This window comes from Opisthocomus hoazin, chromosome 1, assembly GCF_030867145.1.
Source record: "Opisthocomus hoazin isolate bOpiHoa1 chromosome 1, bOpiHoa1.hap1, whole genome shotgun sequence".
In the NCBI taxonomy this organism is placed as follows: Eukaryota; Metazoa; Chordata; class Aves; order Opisthocomiformes; family Opisthocomidae; genus Opisthocomus; species Opisthocomus hoazin.
The window spans coordinates 120,311,388-120,336,771 of NC_134414.1; positions in this window are offsets into that span (position 1 = coordinate 120,311,388).

Sequence of the window (25,384 nt, forward strand, 5' to 3'; positions counted from 1 at the left end):
TGCCAGGATGGAGAGCATCTCTGCAGAAAAGGACGTTGGGGTCTTCGTAGGCAGCAAGTTGAGCTTGCAGTCTGCCCTGACAGCAAAGACAACCAGCTGCATCCAAGGCTGTATGAATAGGAACACAACTGGTAGACTGGGTGCAAGGATTATCTGCCCCATACTCACACTCTTTAGACCACATCTAGACATGGCATCCAGTTTTGTGTCTCCCAGTACAAGACAGACATCAAACTGAAGCAAGATCAGGGGAGGGCCACCAAGACAGTTAGAGGTGAAGCACTTGCTCTTTGAGGAGACCAGGGCTTGTTTAGACAGGGAATAAGTGGCTACGGGGGACCTAACAGCAGCCCCACAGTGTCTATGAGATGGTTGATGGGGAGACTGAGCTATGCTATTACCATGATACATGGTGGGAACATGAGACACAAGGGGCAGATGCTGAAACAAGAGAGGTTCAAACTAGATAAGAAGCTTTTTCGCCTGTAAGGACAGATAGGCTGTAGCACAGGTTACCCAGAGAGGCTGTGTAGTCTCGGTCTTTGGAGGTTAAGACTCAGCCAGAAAAAGTCCCGAACAACCTTGTCTGACCTTGTAGATGTTGTTTTGAGCAAAAGTTTGGTCTAAAAACCTCCCAGCATCCCTTCAAAGATGAGTTGTCCTATGATACAAGTATATGGCAAGCAACCTAGAAACAAGCCCCTCATGCTCTATTTATGAGTTTTCTATAAGATACGATCAGAAAGTATATGCGTTTACATTTAGCTACTGGTGAAAAAGATCAAGTTAGTAAGCAGAATATTTTGCTTGCTTAACCTAGCAGGCTTAAAATTGCCATAGTTCAGTGATAATCAAGAAATGGATATTTAGTTCTGTGGGAACAGACGAACACTGAGAACAGTCTGTTTCAAAAGCAGCACACCAAAACAGTCCTTGCCCCACATTCCCCATGAAGTGAATTTTAAAGAAACGAGAAAATACCAGACAATCAAATAGTGCTCTTCACATAAAGTTTTCATTTTGACATACATATATATTTTATAAAATACAGAAATCTGACTGTGATGCTTGATTTCTAAAATGTCATTGAAGCTGACATGAGGCTTATTTTGTCCTCTTTTCCACAGAGAAACTATCGATACGATGATAAGATTCACACTGAACAAAGGTGGTCACACTCCAGAGAGGTATGCAAGCTCTGCAGCAGCTGCAGTGGGAGGTAGGCAGACAAAGGTAGGTGCCCCATGTAAGCAAGTGGAGTGGAAAACAGCACACACTCAATAACCCGGCAGCTTAAATAGTACAGGAACAGCAACTAAAAACACAATTCCCTTTTCCCGCAAGTTTCAGTGGAGCATCTGAGATCAACATTACTGTAAATAGCAGGCTAGCAGACTATGTGATTTCAACCCCCTTGATGTTACCAATACAACCCATAATGCACACAATATTCATGATGTTCTGCTGTTGGAGTGTGACAACAGTGCTGAGCCAAAGGGCTACACAGCCACCAGTACATAGGTGATACGTCATTGCTATTTATAAACACATGCCCAAGTATAATTTACATGTATCGTTGGAATGACGATCGAGTAACACATTGATTTAACACAGCATCCTCTAGAACTGAGAAGTCTGAACATTGTTGTTTACCTAGGCTTTTCTTTTTTTAGTAGCCTTTTAGTTCCTGTTCTTTCTAAGGCCCACCACTGTTCTTCTGTGAACTTTGAAATTTTATGCCTGATCCTACTTCCATTCAAATTAAATTCCATGCCAATGTATTCCTGAATTATTCCAGAAAGACATTTATGTAGGACAATTTTGATGGAAGCTTCCTCTACCTTGGCACTCTACATTACCCTCTTTCCTTCCCACCTTACCTACACACGTGCAAAAGGAGATGCTCTCAAGGAAACTAAAATCAGCATAAAGGCTGATTATTTGCTTTTTAAAAGTTGTGAAGAGGAAAATAGAAGTTACTAAGTTGATATTTATCACCAAGAAATATAATCAATTTATCATCAGTCCAATTAACCCATAATTCTAACAGTGGAACAAATGGAGCAACCATAGAAGTAAGCATGGAATCCTGGTGCCGATAGCTTGCGGGAACCAAAACCAAAATTTAAAATAATGAATATCTAGACAATAATTTGGACAGTAACAAATAAGAGCTGCTAAGCAGAGTTGTATCGCAAGTGGCTTGAAGACACAACAAGAGACGCTGTTATAAACTTTGTTGTCACACAACTTCAATCTGATATCTTTCTAGTTTTTGTATGTCCAAAAATACTGAATGGAAAAAATCTCTTTAAAAAAAGTTTCCTCTGTTTTCAGAGCAATGGCAGAAACTTCTGAGAAAGCATATTTCTCAAAGTTCCTATTTTTAACCAGAATATGTTCTCAATTATATCAAAATAAAAGGAACCAAAAAAAGAAAAGGAGCTGACTGCTAGAAACTGTAACATTTTTAAGAATCAGGTTTGAATTGCTGTAGGAATAAGGTTTATCTTACAACAATCTAAGTGTGGAATAAAAGACTTTGTTAACATCTTCACTACTTGCAGTAAGAAACAGAAAACAGATGACATAGAAGCCAGAAATGGTCTGGTTCTTACTTTAACCTCATCATTTCTTTATCGCTTAGGACCAGATTTCTTTTATTACCTCAGTTTTCATCAATAACCTGAGTGAAAGCAGAACTTCAACACCAAATTTGAAACTCTTGTTCTTAGTTGAAGAAAACTTAAGATACAAAGTTTAATGCCAAAGTTTCCAGTGTAAGGAGATTTAAATAGTGACAGAATAATATTTCACTCATAATGGACAAAAACTCTTTCAGATGGTTGGAAACCTAATAGCCTACTTTTTCCTGGTGGGTTTTAGGGGGTTTTTTGGGGGGAGGGAGTTGGGTTGGTTGTTTTTTTGCTTTGTTCAGCCTAAAGTAGAAGTTATTCATCAAGAAGACTTATCAAGGAGAATATTTCAGCCACAAGTGAAATTAATGATGCAGCACTGCTCATAGAGCAAGGCTCCATTTTAAGTAATTATTGCCCCAATTGGAAATCAAAGAGAATTAATATCAGGACTTTATTTACATCAGGTAAAACTTGTAAAGCTGTCCAGATTCCATTATGAGTTTTAGTTTATAAGGCAAATTTTCAGAGCATTTGTGCAATATTTATGTGTCAGGAAAAGAAAACAACCCCCCCAGACTTACAAAACCTAAACATAAAGGCAAACCTGTTCCTCCTTTTGCTCTCATCATTTGTGATTACTCCCCATCTCCTACAGTGCCCAGTATAAAATGTACTGGGTGTTGTACTGAGACCTATGAGGTTCATAGATCCCCCGTCCTCTGAAAGATTCACCAAACCTATTTAGTCAGTCATGGTGATTATTACTATCCTTCTGTGTCCTAAGGAAGCACCTACTGCAACATGAGGGTTTTTGCAGCCCTGCAGATACGGAAGTCTTAAATAGGATTACTTCTGCCAAGCTAACTATACTGCCAATTAATCACCTCCAAACCTTTTCCCACACTAGTGTATTGCTACCTGTAACCACCTGTTTCATCAGTATAGTAGCCAGCAGTTTTTGATGTCTTGACCATAATACTACTTTCATTTACAGATCACCAGTCAAATTCAACCAGCATACTTACTTACCTTGAAGAACTGCCAGATATTGCCTAAACTCAGCTTATTACTCCTTGTCAGAGAGAGTGCAGGGTACTCAGGTAAGGGATTTGCCTTTAGTTGATAAGATTAGTCGTTTATAATATCACACAATATTCATTCAAACTATCTTCTTCCATTATTTACAATAGAAAGAGTAATGGGCTAAAAGATAATGCCTCTCAATGTTAGTAGTGACAACTGTTAGCTGCTTTTTGGTTGTGTGCCTGAGATTTTTCAGTTCTGCTCAAAGATGTGAAGGGATATTAACTGCTGTGCATTTGATAACATTGATTCTTCAGTAATGCTTTTTTAACTATGGTTTATTTTTTCCTTACATTATTTTTCCAGAAATAAGCATTAGATATTCTCTCTCCAAAATCCTGTTTTAATTTGGCTCAGTCCTTAGTCCAAACCAAAATGGTTTTGTAATGCTATTGTCAGAGTAACCAATTCTGGTTTAATATTGTCCATCTCCATATATCTAACAGCATGTTAATGCAAATATAAAAGATAGGTCTATTAAGTATTTCTACAATTAAAGTGTAGCCCTTCCTGCCTTAGTTTTAAGCTGTTTATAATTTCACCAAACAAACTACTTAGAAATAAAACAGTCTTGTTTGGTGGACTCGTTAGCATTTCCTTTACTGGAGAAGCTCATTAAAAATAACTCTCACCTATCTGCGAGTAACAACAGCAAAACAATGTTTTATGCATTTTGGAGGTTAAATATGCAATTCTGCTGTCTCCCATATCCTTCAGAATTTTCTGTTTGGCATAGTAACCAATTTGGAATAAGAACTTCACTTGCTTCCCAACCACAATAAAAACAAGTAAATCAGAATTTGTGCATGTGGAAGAAGGTTTCTTCATGCTTCTACATGGATTAACTCAACTTCAGGACCTTAAAATAGTGAGTATAACATACTAGCAACCTTTAGAAGGTGCTAAAGTTTTGATTCTTTTTATTCTTTCATTCTTTTAGTACTATATTCATCTGGATACCCAGTACTAAGAAAATCTCATTTTAAAGAGAGATGAATTTGAGAAGTGCTGTGCTCTGTAACATTTTTCAATAAAATGGACTTAGTCAAAACTAATGATGTTCCAGTGCAGTTTAAGCATTCTTACCATCAAATGAAGTTGCATGTGGAATTAGTGTTACTACTCATGATTTATTTATATTAGGTAACCTGTGTATTTCGAACATGTGTTGAACCTCAACGTCCTCACATGAAGTGGCTCTACTGACAGTATCAATTCCATGTGAAAAAAATCTAATGGATGATCTGGAAGAGGAACTGGAACTATTCCAGGCACTACAAGGATCTCAAAGATAAAAGTAAAAAAGCAACTCTAACATGCTACAGAGGGAAGGCATGTTAGAATCCTAATATCTTCAGCAGATACATCAGAGGATAGCATCTCAGAGTAATACAGAGCTGGTTTTCTCATATTGTAGGAAAACATAAAGAATTTATTCTGAAAATTTGAGGCCTTTTTTTAACCTAAGAAACCAGAAATAGAAGACACTGACATTTCTATTTTAGTATTTTTAAAAAAATTTAATATTTTTTTTAAATAACATGCCCTCTTCCTTTTCTCGAATCTGCTATCTGTATTATTCACAGATTCTTCTAACTCTAATACAGTATGTTTTCTTCCTCTTCAGGAACAAAGGTAGTGATAAACAATATAAAAATCACACCAAGTGACAGCAGGTTATAAAAATAGTCAACATTCACAACCACATAAACCTTGTTTATAATTGGGATGGGGTATCTTGGGGTTTTTTGTTAGTTTTTGCTTTTTTAAGAGACAGAGCTATCTACTTTTCGCAGGTGAAAAACACTAGCTGCGTTTTTTTGTGAGAATGACAAATTGGCAAAGAAAAGAAAAACTATAATTTCACATGGACAACACAATTTCAATACTGTATTGAATTATTCTCTTCATAGTATCTTTCAAAAAAGAATAGGACATGTTACACAACCCTTCGCCCTGCGTAGTATTTTCCATAGTTAGTAAGCAATCAATAGATAGTAAAATTTAGAGATATACATGGTGCCAAAGAGTTACAGAATAATGTCTTAGACTAAAAGATTCACACCACACAAAAGACAGCCTTAGAATTGCATTAAGAAGAGAGTTTTAGCAAAACCTTTTTTGTAAAGTAAAACTCCAGGTCATATTCTAGGTCTTCTAATAATTATCTAGAATATTGAAAGTGACTGTGCTTATTTTCCTTGTGATCATCACTGAAGTCAAGTTCCTATATCTTGGAGCATACAAATGTCATTCTGCTGAATATGTTCAGAAAGTGAAATCTATATAAACTGTATAAAACGGTAAGAATTATGAAATTAAAATTATTTACAAGAATTCCATTTGAAATTCAAGTTCCTTCACTGCCATGCTCTGGGATAGATGCTATTTCCTTAAAGCTAATAATCCTAATCACCATTTTTCAGATCATAGGAAATACAAGAACAGTTTAAAACTTCTGTACGAACTTGACTAAAATACCAGAATTTCTTCCTTACATACTGTCACTTCTCAGAGATACTTTCTGCATCAGACCTTGATGATACAGTTCATACTTTATTTCCTGAGTGTTGGAGCAGTGACAGAATGGTCAGGAACCCTTCTGGGTGTGTTGTTCAGGGGCTTACTTTTTGGGGTTTTTTTTAGAACATGTAATTGGACTATTAGCTTTCCTTTCTGGATCCTGCTAACCCAGCACCATGAACTCAGGAGTGCGAAACCAAACAATGCGATGCCAGTGGTAGCACAAACTTTCTCCTTTTGGCTACAAAAGCACTGTCATGAGAAGGGAAACTAATGACAATCAGTCGAAAAGCAACCCAAACTCCTCAAAGGCCCATGCTATGCAAAGATAAACCAGGGTTCAGAATGACTCACCGTTATTACATACCGCAGTGCACAATCACATTGTAACCTCTATCCAGCCTTTACAAATGTGAGTTCTGCTCAGTTTTAAATACTACATTTACTTATTTTCCTATCTTTGTACATGTTTAAGTTTTCCCTTTATCATTTGCCTTTTTGATGTCAGTTTCTCAATTGCTTCAGAGCCCTATTTATTCTGCTAGTAAGATAAAAGACCAATATAAGGCTTAGTTCCTTCCAGCCCATTTTATTTCGGCAGAATTCAGAAAGATAGCCCTTTCAATAACTTTGAGTATTATCAGAGAGGAGTATAAGTGATGTGCTGTAATTGCTCTAAATATTGATCTATGGATCCATTGTTTTACACTGGTTTAATACAGATGCTTTTAAGCTATGTGGTTGTGATGTTTCAACAGGTTCAGTTTGATTTTTGAGCAACCTAGCACTTTAGATATGAAGAAGAGACATGCTTGAGTCAAACAAATATTTAAATAGTCCACAGAGAAATCAGTTCCTGTATAAAATAGAACAGTTGTCGCTCTCGTATAGAAAAAACAGACACTAAACAGAAGACAGAAGTGTATTGGGTCCCTTAGCTTTCCAGATATAGTAGTTATCTCTTGAATAGTTTTTTCATACATTGCCATATTCTACCATATGTGCTAGCAAATATGTTGTTCATAAGACAGAGAGAGAGGAGGGGTCAAATTAAATGCATTTTCTGCTTTTTTCTTGGAAAAATATTTTGGATCAGTTTTGAAGAGTGGTTTTTTTGTCTTTCCCCTGTTCATTAACTCACTCAAGAAAATAAATTACTTACACAGCTCTAGAAAGATATCCCAAATCAGCCACATCAACAAAATACAAGAAGTTAACATTAAAAGGTTTAAAATAAAATAAACCCTTAAACCAAGACAGATTAACCTTTCAGGAATTATACAGGTGAACACATCTGTGTTTAACGTCTTCTCAATACTCACCATAGAGTCATACTGAATTACCTGGAAATATTAGAACTCAGAGACTGCTTTTACAATTCTAAGATTTAACATGGAAATACATATTTGAAACCTGATCTTTCAGAATTTGGAAATAGTTCTCAGCTACTCTTGTGTAGGTCAACTGACAATTCAGATAATAACACCCATGAGAGTCTGACAAGATGAATTTGATATTTCTGGGAGAACTACATCTAGGCATATCAAATAAGAAAAGATCATGGAAAGCATATGACAAAGGAATTCATTTTAAAGCTAAATTGCACTTTCAGAGATCTCACTTTGTAGATGCATAGCAAGATACTGAAACATTGTGGAAAAGATTCTGTGCTTTTAAGTCCTAGTTTTTCTATGTTTTTTCAGCACCTAGTCTGAGATAACTGATGTTTGGAAACATTAAGAATCAGCAAAATGCTGCTTTTACTGAGTTATTTCAGGTTTTCAATGATGTAGCAGTAGACATTGAGAGACAGGAAATTTACTTCATCTAAATGAATGGATGTCTAGGTGTAGTGATAAACAGAAGCTACTTTTTTTATTAGCAGGTTTGTGGAGTGAAACTGCTGATGCTAACACTCACAGCATAGAATTTTTAGGGAGGCTTATTTCGAACTAGCTCTTTCCTGGTCCCATTGCCTGAACAGTCATCAGTAGTTAGATTTGCATTAGGTGCATATCTGGAGCTCATCACCTGCCATACCTTAATCTGAAAGGAATCACATCAGAAGAAGTGAGAACAAGGGAGTGATTTGCTTTAAAAACACATGGCTGATCTGTACAACAGACACACTAGAGACAGAGGTGGTTAAAATATGCAGTGCCTTACATACAAGTACTGACTCCCTAGGCCTAGGAGGTCACTATTGAAATCAGTAGTTGCAAGTTCAAAAAAAGTAAAGGCAAGTACTTCATGTCAAAGTGCACTTAGGCTCTAGAACTCCTTACTGCCAATACTATGAATTCTGTAAATTTATATGCGTTCAAGGAGACACTGAAAAAGTTAATGAGAAATCCACTCTATTTCTAACTACAGAGAAACATCCAGATCTAGAAGTATCCTGTGAGCTGGAAACAGGAGGGCTGGAGAGACAGAGGAGATCAATCTTTGGCTGGACCTGGTAAGGCCACTCATATTCTGTGTTCCCATTTTCACTACAGATTATTTCCAGTGAACAAGGAAATATCAGGCTGAAAATATAGCTATATTTGTAGGAAAAAATAATGCTGCAAGTCTAGTGAAAGTGATTTGTGCAGCCAATATGGATTAATACTTTCAGATGTGAATATGTTTAACAGATGTTTCTGAAAACAAATGCGTGGCATCAACTACAACAGAAAATACCAGAAGTGGATGAGTCTCTGGTGCTTTTCCCAAAGCAAATAGGCCACTTTCTTTAATTTGGATGGAAAGAAGTAGACATCTATGTTTGCTTTAGCAAGAATGAATACTAATTCTAATTCATTTCTTGCTCGGACAATCCTGTTTGACTTTCTCTCATTTATTTAGTGTGACTGCCCAAGAGATCTGTATAGCAAAAGAAAAGGTAACTAAATTTAGTCTACTCTGGTAGTCAACAAGAAACTAGTTCAGAAATTAAATAGTCACAGCTGTGAAGGTCTACATACATGAGAAAGACAAGATTTTTAATGAGGCTGAATGATAGATAACAGAAAAAACAGGTGAGCTTTCCAATGTGAAGCACTCTTTTTAGTGTAGAAAGAAATCTCAGTACCTGAAGGTGCTGACAAGTACAGTGTTATTGCAAGTCATAGATATTAGTCTACTAAGATGCACACGAGATTGGCTTTTTTCCCCACAAGATATGAGCGTTGGTCTAACTGTGACACTTCTGACAAACTCGCTTCCTGTACAGTTATATTAGGGTGAATGTAGGTAATTTAAAATTAAACTTGTCAAATACTGGATAAGTAAGAAAATCAGTTGTATTAGTTATGGTGAGAAGTAGGGATGGGCCAGTTTTATGTCAGGTATGAAAGACTAGACTGAAAATTCTGTAGATATTAAATAACTAAACAGCAACCTCCAAGTGCTGGAAAAAGAAAAGTGACACTGAATACAGACAGACTCATTGCAAACACTGAAGACAGACTTCACCACTCTGACTTTCCATATTAAGTGCTGCAAGGTCACTGCAAGTGACAGTCAAGTTTTAAAGTAACACTAGCTGTTTGAAATTTCACTTGGTCTATAAATTAGTCTCCCATAGTGCAATTAACATGAAAATAGCAAGCATTTTGTCTTGTTACTTTCAGGTTACACCACCAAGAAACATAATTTACAATAACTAGAAAAGCAATTTTCCATGTGATAATATAAAAAAAACAATAAAGCAACCACAAAAATAAGAGAGAAAAATACTAAATTATTTTATTCTAACAAGCTTGTTGTAAAAAAATGACCTAAATCACATAATTATTCAGTGTTTAAAAATCAGTACATCAGCAGCTTCCTTTTTAATCCAGGCAAAACAGCAATTCTACAGACTTGTTCATGTGTTCAGTGTCAAAATGTTCACTGATACTATTTATCCAGCTAGAGTTTTGACCCTGTGAGGGTTAACAGAACGTTGTTAAGGGGAGATAGTAAAGCGGTTTCCTAGAGGCAGCTCAAAGACATCTATAATAGGGAGAACTTGTTTACCACAAACATAAAAATTACGAAGATTAAAGAAGGAAGCAACAAGGAACAGTCATAGGAGACACTGAAATAGGGACATTTTATCAAGGAGACTAAAAATACAAGAGCTAAATCTTTTCTTTATACTACAGTGTTACCCACTTTTGGTAAAAGAAGATTTAAAGTCATAGTGATTTATTTAAAGAAATAAGCACGTAGCAAATCTCTACTTGTGTGTCCATAAAAATAATACAAGGAATATAATTAAACTGCTTTTCTCAAACGTGATTACAGCGATGATTTCACCCATACATGGGGCTCCTTCACTGTAGTCCACTGAATTTCCTTAGTATCACCTTTTCTTGGCCATTCATTCTGTATTTCTTCCAGGAGGTAGCTTAATTTCAGACATTCCATACTTAACAACCTACAGCTGTCAGTTTATTTGTAATGTCACTAGTTATTTCTGCCTTGAAGCATTTTTTCCGAGTTTACTTCTTTTTCGGCATATAATTTGGAAGACAAAATAATGGCAGAGATTAAATTACACCTCATATTGTTTGTCACACTCTTCATGGGCAGTATTTTTTATTAGAACAAATTAGTATTTCTTTGAATTTTAATACCACTGTGCGTGAAGACCTGGTGCATATTCCATTTAGGTGTTTACACAGATCCATTCTGACAAAAGTGTTCCTACAACTAACTGAAGGTGAAAAAATCTCTGTTATTTCTGCATAAATAATTTCAGGTGTATAAAGAAGTCCTGTTTAAGAGCAGATGTTAAATAAAACTGTAAATTACTGTTATTAAAATGTCGAGAAGAAGGATTAATCATGTGTTTAGAGGCACCATCAAAATTCATCTAAAATTTTTCCTTTGAACTCTTGATTTTAACTTAAGGTAATTGCAGTTAGGATGGATCTGACTAATTCAAGCTGATCTTATTTTCTGTATAAAAATCTATGTATCGTCTCTGTTCCTTGGTAAACACATAACAGCAAGCACTTTTTTTATCCCTTATTCATAAAGCTTAAATATACTTGTAGCTGTACAAAATATAAAAGAGTAAAGGTGGGACTTCTAAAACACATGGAATTTAGCAGTAAAAAATTGCTGGAAATTTTTTATTTTTCAGAATTTAATTCTTCAAAGGTCTTTTAAAACTTCAAAGGTCTCAGAAAAGGAACACAGGCCTGATTATGGGGCATCTTGTTCAAGAAGACCTTGTCTCCAAAGTTAGGAATACAGAAAGTCCAGCCTATGCTCTTACATTCTGAAGTACTTTCTAAAACCCTACCCCGAGTGTATATTGAAAAAAAGTATTAAATCAAAGTGTCTTTATTACGTATGCTACAATACGCAGAACTTTGCCTTGCACTCCCTTTTGTGTCATTCTAGGTCATCAGTAGCATATATAACATCAGGATTCCTTATCACTATCAAAAAGTTGTCATTTACTGTATCTTTTCTACCTTTTCAAAGGTTAGCTACAAGCCTGTAAACTGCAGGAAACAGTGTTAATAACACCATAAAATCAATACATACAGGACCTGAGCAACTGTGCTTCCACAGAACTGAAAATTTTGCTATGGAAGCATTTCAAATGCATCTTGACATAAGGGAAAAAAGGTACATATGCTTTTGTTAAGGGACATCATTGTATCTGTATGTAAGTGTGTGTATATACATACACTGCCTTGTAGGAAAAGAAACAGAACTGTTCCATCTTTTAATGAACTGTTCCCAACTAGTCATCAAGGCAAAAACCTCATCCAAGAAACAGACACACCCCCAAACTCAAACCCCAGCCAAAAAAAAATAAAGCTATTACTGAACTCATCACAAATGAAACTGGGATGCACATGTAGTTCATACGAGAGACGAAACTGTAGGAAGGAAGCTGTAATGACTGGAGCCACAGAAAATGAATCCAGAAATTGTGAATGAGCACTGGCAATTATGTGCTTGAGATTTCCTCCAATTTCTCCCAAAATAAAAGGTAAAAAGGTAACAAAAGCATTAGTCTTAGGGCAGCAAGGTGCTTATTAAGATTACAGGATGACCACATACGCTTTAGCTCTGAATGCTGATTTCATCAGCAGAGCACAGACTTCTGCTGTATTTCCATCTTCTGAAATCACTGCATCTAGCTCTTTTCTCTCGCCTCTGCCCCACAGGATACCACCACCATATCTACATCAAGGTCTCCCATTTCATGTTGTAGTCTAGTTCAGCATGGTGGCTTACTTCCATTTCTTTTCACAAAATTTTATAGCCTCCTTCTTGCTATCATATTAAACTAATTCTTTCAATCCGTTACTTGCTGACTGCTTGACTACTTCTATTGTACAAATTTGGTATCTTTGGTCTTTTCATTACAATTCATCTGATGTTTTATTACCTTATTTTACCTTCCCTGCATATGACTTTATTTCATCTGCTTCGCTTATACCATCTCCCTTCAGTCAAGTTTTCTCAACTTCAGGCTGACTTTTAACCTTTTTGATAAAATCCATTTTCCCCCTTCAAAATACGTATGCAAATGTATATAAAGACACAGGGACAAACAGATCAGTTAGGACGGAATTGCTCCCTATTTTCTTCAGTAAGCCCAAACAAAAGTCTTGTTAAGACATTTAAAACTTTTTTTTGTAATATTTCATCTTCCCCTCCAAATTTGAGTTGACTCAAAATCCCTGGCAAGTGTATGAGACCCAAGGAGGACAGCAGTCCCAAGGGAGTAGATGAAGATCAGTGTTGATCAGAGGATGCTCAGGCGAGTGGCTCTGTATTTGTAGGCAGCAAACACTCTAGCACCTACAGCCTCTGCAGTGCTCCTTAACATATGAAATAGCCTGCTGTTTTTTTCCTCAAATGTTTCCTTTGCTTCATACATTTTTGATGGCTGAGAGACCCTAAAAGAGTTCACAGATTTATGTTCTGCTTTACCTTTGAGCTACGTTGCTACTTGCTTAAGACTAGCAACCCTGATACTAGCCATTAGGTTGCATTCACCCATGTACCTACTGAGAAGAACATAAAATTTCCTCCTCTTATATTTGTTTGCTATATAAGGACTTTATGATCACTCAGGCACTCACTGTCTGTGTCCCATACTCAGCATCTATGGGTCAGCCTTCACCAGTAGAGCATCCACAGCTGTACAGCACCTAAAGTCATCATTTGGTGTTCCTATCAGAGTCAGCACAGCTTTCAATAAAACAGTGAAAGCTCGGATGCTTTTAAAAGTATTTCAAAAGGTAAGTGATCTTATGAACAAATCACTTTTCTGCTAAAAGGCATTGAAGAGGATATAGAAGCTTCTCAAATGGCTGCTATACAAATTTTGCTTTTCCTTAAGAGAATGTTTGGTTAAAGTTTGATGATGGAAAGAGCCAAGTACCTTCCAATTTCTGAGGAATCCACCCAAACAGACAATTACCACAGTCACTGTAAGAAAGAATACTCATGTAATTTGTCTGCTTGCTTCAAGCACAGTACAGAATTTGGTGAAGCTGCACATTGCCCTCCTGCAAATATGAAGAAAATACCAACCTCAAGATTGTTTTATTTACTTGAGAGTACAGCTTAAGGTGATATAAAGAGCATGTAGCACAACACTATAAACCACATCATTACTAAGTATGATTTGTCCCAGATGAGTGCGTGTGTGTGTGCATACTCCCATGTGCACTGTTTCCTGTGTTTGTGATCTTGAAGCAGTGTTCTCAGTTTTGTTTTTTCCTAGAGAGTAAGGTTATTCTATAAAGTTTCCAGGCCCTGATCAGCTGACCCTGTCAAAATCTCCGATACAATCACTGAAATTATCTAGAGGCCATGATCTTGCTCTCAACATTCTTCCCAAATTTGCCAAGTAATGAAAGGTACAGTACTTATTTAAGGGATTATTCAGCACCCCAATTATGTTATTCAGTAAACTCATTTACTCAAAACATTTCCTTTAATTTTAATAACTACTTTATAAAACAAAAATAAAAAGGGTAAATTTAAATGCTTTAGAATTAGATTCATCAATGTTCTGCTTTAAGTGATCATTCTCTCCCTTATCCAAAAGCAAAGCACTGGACTAAAATATAGGGGAACAAAAATATTTTTGTTAACAGCTCCGCATAAATCTCTTAAAGCATAACTCAACTGCTTTACCACAGAAAAAGTTTTAAAATAGCTTCATAATTATTTTTTCTTTATCATTTCAAGAACAATCACACAATTAAAAAAGAAGAACGTAAATATCAAGTTAATATATTAAAAAGTGAATAAGACTACTAGCATTAACTAGTTACAGTTATCTTTCAGAGCTCTTATGCAGTTCTCATTTCCAAATTCAATTTTCATTTGTGGAGCTTTGAAGGAAAGGGGTGTGTGTTGAGGATGAAGGAGATGAGGAGGAATCTGTTAACTGGGAAACTTGTTACAGTACATCTCAGAGCAGCATTTTGGCCCAATACATTTAACAGCTCTTGAGATTTCAATGGAAAGTTATTTGCACAACATGGTTCAATATAAGATTTGATCTAAAAAACCCTGCAAGTCCAGAAAGACTTTCTGATTTCTGAGGTAGGTCATTATGATGTTTAACCAATAGGTAAAAAAATACTGAAAAACAACCTACGGGTCTTTGCACGCCACTTTGCAAACAGGCCATTTATAGGACTCTTTCATTTGCTTTTTTAAAGACATGTTCCAGATCTAAAAATATACACAGATAAAAAAGTGTTTTAAGATCATTATTTACTTTCAGACTGTCTTGAGTTCTGTTTTGTAATAACTGGTTAAATATGTACGATTAAATAGTTCCTAATATTCAGATCTGTGCTTTGAAAGAAATTCCACCACAGAGCTTGCTCTGTGGATCAACTCAACAAGTATTTATTAAGCAAAGGAACTGCAGTGTTTCCAGCTCATTTACCTTTCTTTGTATGACACGTTTGCAGTGAAGAACACATACAGGAAAAAACTGTAGAAAAATAAGTTACTTTCAGCAGTCTTTCAACATAATTTATCTTATAGATGGAGGATAAGGCAATGCCATTCAACTAAGTCTTTGTAACACACCAATTGTTTCCACATAGAACAGAATTACTTGCATAAGCCAGTTATTCACGAATATTACATCAGATTAGGTGCATTGATGTAAATAGCATTAGATGTTAGTTTATATCTATATTCTTCTATCAAACCTGCTAAAGTCCTGAAATATCTCTAAATTATTTCAGAAGAACAACCCAGAATAAGGAATAGCTGCCTATTTTGGCTATGATCTTTGTTTATCAAGATGTCCTTATTACCTAGATAGTTGCTTCACAAAAAGAATGCAAACAACAGGAAGAACAATTTACCAACATTAGTGGTGATATTCTAGATATCTTTACATAAAATTCTGTCCTAGAAGTACTTGATACTGTGAAAGTAAACTTTCAAGTCTAACGCAAAAGGCTGTTCTGGTGGGGAAAAAAACCCAGCAGTTCTTAAACACATTAACTCAACTTTCCTTCCACTAGAGGAAGAAAATTTAAGCATATCAATGAGCTGTATCATTATTTTCATTTTCTCCCTTTCAAAAGCAAGTGGAGTTCTATGAGACTTTACTCTGCAACTTTTAAAAAATAATTGACGATAAGCATTTTTTCAGGTTTTAACCATGATGTTCAAGTAATGCTTAGTCTGAACTGAGCAAGTCATCCTTTGCAGAGCTTACATCTTCAATATAATTACAGAAACCGAGTGGCTTAAAATACACTAGCCATAAACCACTGAGTTACCTTTGTTATTGAGATGGTACTGTAATGTTTGCTGTTTTGTAATTTAAAGATGATAATTAATATTTCCATTTACATAAAAGCTAAGCAACTATTTTAATAGCATCCTAAGCGTGGCTTGGATGGCATACTTATGTTCATACTGCTACCAATATCAGAAGGTAAGTTGTAAAACCATGGTTTTATTTTCACTTTCTCTTGCTGACTTGTCAAAAAGCTATTTTCTGAAAAAACAGAAATAAAAAACCTGAACTCACTCTGTCTCCCCTATATTCTGCATTTCTGGTACTTCTATTCGGCTTTCACATATTAAAATCTTCCAGGAGAGGTGCCTCCCTTCCCACTCAATAGTAACAGAGAAATGCTGACACAGGAGCAATATCAGATCTTTTATTGAGATTTCTCATGCTCCAGTGTGCACAAACAATTTGTCCTAAATCAGTTTGACAAAAATCATGCATCAAAATTCATCTCCCCAAGAAAACCTTTTAGTGTGAAGCATATCCAACTAGTGGTAATATGATTATTCCACTCTGCATTTATCTCTAGGTCTCCAGCTGGAAGACCAGACCCGCAGTTGCCACAGCCAACATCAGGCTGCAGAGATGATCAAGCGTCTCCTATGCTTGCTGGCAGATGAGCATCCCCTCTCTTTTTAAGGAAAAACAAAGTGTGCTTTTATATTTGGGTGCATTAAACAATACCTCTTACTTAGACTGATGTAAATGCTCACAGAGCAGAACTGCTCTGAGACTGTATGGTAAAAAGGTAAGGTAACAAGCATCTTTGTTTTAAATTAAATCTAAATTTTTATCCATGTCATTAAGGGCTAACAGTTTATGAGTTTCTTAATCTATACAACTGGACAAAACATTTTCTGTTAGTGTCCCAGAGGGCAAGTTGTCCTTATCCAAGAGCCCGTTTTTGTGACAGTTTAAGAGACAGGATATAACAGATTAAACATCTTTCAATTTTGCGAAAGTTCTCAATGACTTGACTTCCAAATGCTAATTAAAAAAATGAAATAAAAAATATAGCAGTTGTTATAAGAACTGGGTTACTTCCAAGGTCTTTCCATTTCCTGTTAAAGCCTGGAAGCTGTTTTGCCTTGAATACTGTTAAGGAGCCTTTAGAAATAAGGGAATATCTGTATGGCACAACATATTGCGCTGCAGAGAGGGCTGTGCCACTTGATTACTCAGTAGCAATATATCTGCCTTAGTGTGGCACCTTACCAGGAGCAATTCCCCAGCTATATTTTCCATGGTAATTGAGGTTGCCCCAGGGACCCACCCTAAGACAGAATAGAAGACTCGTCTTCCACATAGCAGTGCATCACAAGAGTACAGAATTTTGATATTAAACTCTAAAATAATATGTTTCCTTTTCTTTTCCTTGGAGGTAAAACTTAACTGACAAGCCAACTAGCAGAACTCATAACTCGTAGGCAGCTTCTGTTGAGCAGAAACACCATCATTCCATTGATAAATGTTAACATTTCCACTTTCAGACAGTATGGTGAAGACCAAAATACTGGCTGCAAACTTACCTATTCAGTCTACCTCACCTTTTGAGTACCACAACAATTAATTGTTCCAAAACTATTTGTTGGTGCTTACAATTTACACTCAAGAAGTTGCTTATAAGTTAAGCAAATAGATCTAAGTACAGAGAGTATGTTGATTTTATCATCTTAACTAGATTCATGAAGTGTTACGTCCTTGAGTTCCCCATCAGTTAGCAATGTTGTTACTTGTACAGTATTAGAGACCCCAAACCTGATGAGTTTGTTGCTGGGTTTTTTTGTCCAGACAGAACACTGACACAGAGTCATCGCATTTCATTACAAGTCTACACAAGTTTAGTCTGTGGCACAACTGCATAGAAAAACACATTTCAAAACAGATCATGAACAGCTGAAATGAAAGAGATCTACGGAATGATCTATATTAGATGATGAAAAAGGGGAAACTGTAGGACCAAATACTAGAACTCTTATTATATAGCTAATTTTCCTTTAACTTGCAGCTTGATTAAAAAGGCTAAGCAATATATTTTATTGTAGAATATTCCTTCATGCAAATAGCCTGAGAATAATGTGATGCCAGCTACATGCATTGACCTCTTTCCTACAAAATTCTCCCTCAGAAAATTCAACTCTTCGCAAAAGCCATTGAAATCAGAAATTGACATCTGTGCTTCTCACCTATAGTCCTAGCATGATTAGAAAAATTTACTTGAAAAGTGTTTACTATAGATGAGCAATGAATAGTAAGAGCTGTTCTCCATCTACTCCATTTTATATTAGAGATGAACGTAAAAGAACTGAGACTGAGTCACTCAACTGCTCTAATTTTATGTACATTACAAAAACATACAGTGGAACTATTTTCCCCTCCCTATGATTGGAAGAAAGGATGAAAAATGAGAGGATTGCCCTGTAGAACTTCTAAGCAATCAATTTTAACTCTTTGTAGAACAACAGTATCAGTGCTTTTGTATATGTTCTGAAAGTATATACGGAAAGTATTGCAAGCCATCTATACTTCTGTATTGTTTCTATTTGTTTCCAACTCCAAAGCTTTATTTGTGCTTTGCTTCTGGAATTTAACCTCAGAGCTCCTTAGAAGAAAATATTTGCATCTTCCTTTTAGGTCTTGTATTTCTGTCCCAACTGGGAGACCCAACAGATGTAGAATTTTACTTTTTAATGCATTCTCTAATGACTCATTTTTAAAGTGACTGAAACACTATCTCTAATTATAGCTGCAATATGTTCCTCAGAGAATTTCACATCCTGTTTAAGCATCACATTATGTTCTTCCAATAATTATAGCCTTTCTTCTATCTTTTTTGCTTTTATTTCAAGCCAGGCAATACTTAAACTCAGTCTTTAACTTCATTGAGCAAAGCTTCTCCCCCACACTAGACGTTCTTTAGATGTTCAAAAGTAGTTGCTGTTTAAGACCACCTTCTAAACATTTCAACACGTTGATTCTTTCCCTTGTGGATACATGAAGTAATTCAGTCTGAACTAGCAAAACCAAAGTTTAGGCTTGATTCTGAAGACTGTCCTCACAAAGAATCTAATTAGTATGCATCTCTATGAAAAGGTATATTTTAAAAACAAATAGGTATAAACACATCCATTGTATTCCTTCATCATAAATAGCATTTTGTCTCGTAGGGAATTAAGTCAAGACATAGATCCCTGTCAATAATTTTAAGCATTCTAGTAAACTCTTACTATTAATAGCAGAAAACTGTACACACAATGCATTCATTTGCTTGGTCCTTCATACATGCATATACACATAATCTCAGTTACACTGTTGAAGCAAGAGTTGGGAGGCTTAACCCAGCTATTTATTCAGAACTGGCATATCATGTGGATGTATCACTGACTTTTAGGTCAGAAAGTCCCTCAAGGGACTTTTTGTGCTCCAATTGATACGTAGCTAATCCTGTCTACTTTGTCTGCATACAGCAGCCACTGTTGTCTTGGATGTGGTCTGACTTATACAGCCTGTCTTTGATGCTGATATGTTCCTGTGGCCTTGCACATTTTCAGCTGTGTCCCAAATTTATCAGTTCTTGTGGATCCAACAGGATCGCTCATCTCCAGAGCTGAAGGATTCCTGGGAGCCTCTCACATGTTATCTCTCAGCACACAACTTTCTTCTCTTTGGCCTTCCACTTCCTGGCAAATGTTTCTCTGTTCAGATACACGGGTGCAAATAAAAGATACCAACACGAACTGGCACAGAGGGGACTTTCACCACACTTTCTGAAAAGGATCTCAAAGCTATTAGCTTGCTACATCCTGCTTTGATATATTACTTCACTGTGACAGAAGTGCATCCAAAGACTCATTTAAAATTAACTTAAACTGAAAGAGTGGAAATATTCAAGTGGGCATATTTAGTTCGCAGACGATACGTTGATTCTTTCCAAAACATTATATTCCTTACACTATACTTCAAAGAACCCAAATTTTCTCTTGAATTTTTCCCTTTTTTTCTTTAAGTAGTGGAGTTGGGTGGGTACAGAAAGCTCTTATTATGACATTGCTGGAACATCTCTCACTTTCCACCCACAAGGAAAACTGTCAAGAGAACCATCTCCTCTTGAAATAAGCATCTTGGGGGTTGGACTAGATGACCTTTAAAGGTCCCTTTCAACTCAAACTATTCTATGATTCTATGATCTTTCTTGATTGTGTGCTTAGGCATTCACTAAAACAGAAAAAAAAATTGCTGGAAAATAACACAATTTTCCGTCTTCTTCAGAGATATGCAGCAATGCATCTTGGCTGCAGTATGGTCAGATTTGTTATATGTTGTTCTATAACCATCAGAGTTATCACAAGCTGCACTTGTTGGTCACTAACACAGAAGTTGCCTATTTTCCACACACTCTCTTCCAACCAAGGTTACAGAAGAATATCTATAGCTCTGCAACAATAGTAAGGAAATGGACAAGCTTGGCCCAACAAAACAGAACAGAACAAAATGTTCAGTAACATAGTCAGTCATCCTGAAATGACACTTGCCCTAATATAGATCACTCAGCACACACACTCCTCCCTCCCAATTATTAGAGCAAGGACTCATTGCACTCTGGAGATACCTCATCACCCTATATGTACTCAGAGAGAGTATCCTGGATAATGTATTTAAGTTTATTAAATATTGTTGTAGTTCAACAGTCTGCAACTCAAAGTACCAATTTAACTCTCAGTCTCAGATATCCTAAATTTCTTTCAATCATAAAGTGTCATTCTTTTTAATTATAGTTCAGATGTTTTACGGAATACAAAAATATGTTGCTGCACTTCTGAAGTTGATTATGCGCATTTTAATGACACTACTTCAGGGCACTGTGGCACATTTCAATGCCACTACTTCAAGGCCTTTGACACAGATCCCCACAGTATCCTGCTGGAGAAACTAGCTGCCCATGGTTTGGATGGGTGTACTCTCTGCTGGATAAAGAAGTGGCTGAATGGCCAAGCACAGAGAGTGGTGGGGAAAGGAGTTAAATCCAGCTGGTGGCCAGTCACAAGTGGTGTTCCCCAGGGCTCAGTTTTGGGTCCGGTCTTATTTAACACCTTTATCAATGATCTGGATGAGGGGATTGAGTGCTCCCTCAGTAAGTTTGCAGATGACACCAAGTTGGGTGGGAGTATCAATCTGCTGGAGGGTAGGAAGGCTCTGCAGAGGGATCTGGACAGACTGGATCAATGGGCAGAGGCCAACTGTATGAGGTTCAAGAAGGCCAAGTGCCGAGTCCTGCACTTCGGTCACAACAACCCCATGCAATGCTACAGGCTTGGGGAGGAGTGGCTGGAAAACGGCCTGGTGGAACAGGACCTTGGGGTACTGGTTGACAGCTGGCTGAATATGAGCCAGCAGTGTGCCCAGGTGGCCAAGAAGGCCAATGGCATCCTGGCTTGTATCAGGAATAGTGTGGCCAGCAGAAGTAGGGAGGTGATCGTGGCCCTGCACGCGGCACTGGTGAGGCCGCACCTCGAGTACAGTGTTCAGTTTTGGGCCCCTCACTACAAGAAAGACATGGAGTTGCTGGAGCATGTCCAGAGAAGGGCAACGAGGCTGGTGAGGGTTCTAGAGAAGTCTTACGAGGAGCAGCTGAGGGGACTGAGGCTGTTTAGTCTGGAGAAGAGGCTGAGGAGGAAATTTATTACTCTCTATAGCTACTTGAAAGGAGGTTGTAGTGAGGCAGGTGTTGGTCTCTTCTCCCAGGTATCCTAGAGATAGGACTAGAGGCAATGGCCTCATGTTGCATCAGGGGAGGTTTAGATTAGATATTTGGGAAAATTTCTTTGCTAAAAGAGTGGTCAGGCTTTGGAACAGGCTGCCCAGGAAAGTGGTTGAGTCCCCATCCCTGGAGGTGTTTAAAAAACATGTACATGTGGCACTTCAGGATATTGTTTAGTAGGAATGGTGTTGGGCCAATGGTTGAACTCAATAATCTTTGAGGTCTTTTCCAACACATGATTCTATGACTCTATGAAGAGCAATACAATTGCGACTAGATTTCAGCCTGGACTCAATTAATTCAGCCAGAAAATAAGTGCATCCTTCCTGTAAGTATAAAAAAATAAGACCAGTCTCAGACATACGTACTTGTACCTGTCTTGGATGACTAAGCTGCTGATCTTCCAGTTCTTTGGTAGCTATTTCTCTAGGACGCTATGTCTATCTTTGTTATCGTAAGAACAGATACAAGTTTCTGGAAGGATGTCATGCTGATTTAGTGCAAACATAATGCATCCTCTTGCTAGTCATCCTTTAATAAAAGCTAGTTAAAAGCTGTCCAATAAATGTGATAATTTATTCTTGAGTTGTAAAGTCACAATGAAAAAATAAGAGTGGAATCAGTTAAGAGAGCTAACAATTTAAATGAACTTATCCAATTCATCAGAAGAAACTTTACAGTGCTCATAAAGATGGCACAAAAATATTTCAGTCTGGCTGTCAATGCCAGCATGAAAATATTTTCATTGACAAGAGAAGCGTGCAGTAACTAGGTCTCATGACAGCTGACATCCCCCATTAGCAACAGCAAGGGAGGCGGGAGGGAAGAGGTTTATAAACAGAGGAGTTAGTATGGTAAAACAAAGCTTCAGCTGCAGAACTTTGCTGTACATTCAAAATGCCCTAAGTGCATCACAGATCCTCAGATTGCAGTCATCAGACAAGCCCCATAAAGAACCCATCCTGGCACAGCCGTACTTACTGTAAGCCCCAGGTTGCCATCTGTGTGCTGTGATGCTCTGTACCAAATGGATGTACTTAGAATAAGCTCAGGAATCTTCTCCCATGAACCTGATATTTTTGGTTTATTTTAAAGCCACACAAAGGCTGGCTGAATGACAGGAATTCAGGACTCACATCTCAGTCCCACACTAGTAGTACATTTTGGCTTAAAATTTGGATTAAGAAAATGTTCGGTTATGAAGACAATACCTATTTTAAACATTAAGTTTTAAAAGACATTTTGGAGAAGGCCAGAGTATTTTTTTTTTGTATTAAATCTAGAATTTAATGAAAATTTTTTCCAGTTACAGACAAGATTTAAATGTTAGCACTCCACAACTGTGCATAGACAGATTTGCTTTTATGCATTTTTTCTAAGAATCTGTATAATTGGTCACACTTTTTGTTCAGTATTTTTAGAGGAGAATGGATGGCTTGAGTAATCCAATAAATACAAACTGCAGGTTACAATGTCGGATGGTAGTAAAAAATAAATCAATGGGAATAGAGATACCACTAGCATAGGTGAGAAATGGTTTTAGCTTAAATACACTTAACAAGATTGTGGCTGGCTAAGTTCCAGACTGGCAGAATGGACAAGTTTAACAACCAGGAGACTTGCCACATTTTCACACCCTGGCAACCCCTAACAATACAAGGGCAAATTGAAAACCTGTAACACATACAGGGCTATCATTTCTCTGTGGGTTATTTCACTCCAGAGTAGATGAATGTGTCTATACTGCCACTTCCTGCAGAGCCTGTGACTAGCACAGTGTACAGGGCTAAAGCATCAATGTGTATATATTTTCTGAGTATATTTTTATATTAAAAAATTTAAAAGAAAAAAGCTACAGTTCTTTGTAGTCATCCTAAGCATGTACATAGTGAGAGAGGCAGTACTGACAATTTAGTAAGGGCTTTTAGAAAACCTTTTTTGCCCAGTCATATAACCAATTAAGTTTCTTCATCATTCTTTTTTGTTGCTGTTTTTTCCTTTTCTTAACAGAATGGATCATACAGATTCAGAATAGGGCACAAGATGTGTTGTTCACTGGAACAGAGATTTGCATCAGATAAATACCTTGAGTAAGCTTTAAAACAGAAATGTAGAAGCCAAATAGAAATTATCTTTGAATGACTATAAGTTATTACTTAATTCCACAAGGTGAAAAGAACAGTGATACAGAGGAAATGAGACTTCCAATAAGCAAGTCAGGAGGGAAAATGGCAACATCACAGAAACTGAGATGCGTTTTCAATTTCTCCAGCTACTATACAGGAATAACAGACACGAGTTTTAAAACCATATAAAGAGCACTTCATTAGTACAGTAATAAAAGGATTGGAATTAGAGTAATAATCCTGTTTAAGTCATTCCATTTGGATTAGATACTCCAAAACAAGTCATCCAATGCTTTTGATTCTAACCCCAACCCACCATATCTTGAAAAATACAAACAGCTGAAGCAAATCAACTACACTAATTTTCCTGGAAAAATAAAGCATTTTAGAGCAGGTCATACTACACAAACAGAAGCACAACTTATATCTCATCCTATATATCGTTCTTAACCATTCTTAGACATTAAAAGAAGTCTACTGTGAGAACTATTTTCTTCCATATTTAATTCAGCTTTTTTAAAATCACAACCCCGAAATTCCTACCAGGTCCATTCAACAGCCTGGTTCCTCCTCTGTTATGCTTCATTCTTGCAGTGGGTTGACCCTGGCTGGACAACAGATGCCCACTAAAGCTGCTCTATCACTCCTTCTTCAGCTGGACAAAGGAGAGTAATGTATAAGCAAAACTTGTGTGTCAAGATAAGGACAGGGAGATCACTCAGCAATTACCATCACAGGCAAAACAGACTTTACTTGGGGAAATTAATGTAATTTATTGCCAATCAAAATCAGAGTAGGATAAGGAGAAAGAAAAACAAATCTTAAAAACACCTTCCTCCCAACCCTGCCTACTTCCCATGCTCAGTTTTCCCTACCTTGTCCCTCCGAGCTGCACAGGGAAATGGGGAACAGGGGTTGCAGTCAGTTCACCACACATTGTCTCTGCTGCTCCTTTCTCCTCGCATTCTTCATCTACTTAAGCATGTGGTCCTTCCCACAGGAGACAGTCCTCTATGAACATCTCCAGCTTGGGTCCTTCTCACAGGCTGAAGTTCATGAACTGCTCCAGCACAGGTGCTTCCCATGAGGTACAGTCCTTCAGGAACAGGTTGCTTGTGTGTGGGTTCCCCCCAGGGTCCAAAGTCCTGCCAGCAAACCTGCTCCAGTATGGGCTCCTCTCTAAAGGTCCTGCCAGGAGCCTGCTCCAGCACAGGCTCTCCATGAGGTCGCAGCCTCCTTTTGGCGTATCCACCTGCTCCAGCATGGGGTCGTCCATGGGCTGCAGGGGGACAGCCTGCCCCACCATGGTCTTCATCATGGGCTGTAGGGGAATCTCTGCTCTGCCACCTGAAGCAACTCCTCCTCTTCCTTCTTCACTAACTTTAATGTCTTCAGAGTTCTCTCAAATAGTCTCACTCCTTTCCTCCAGTTGTTGTTGTGCAGGTGTTTTTTGTTTTCCCCTCCTGCTTAACTA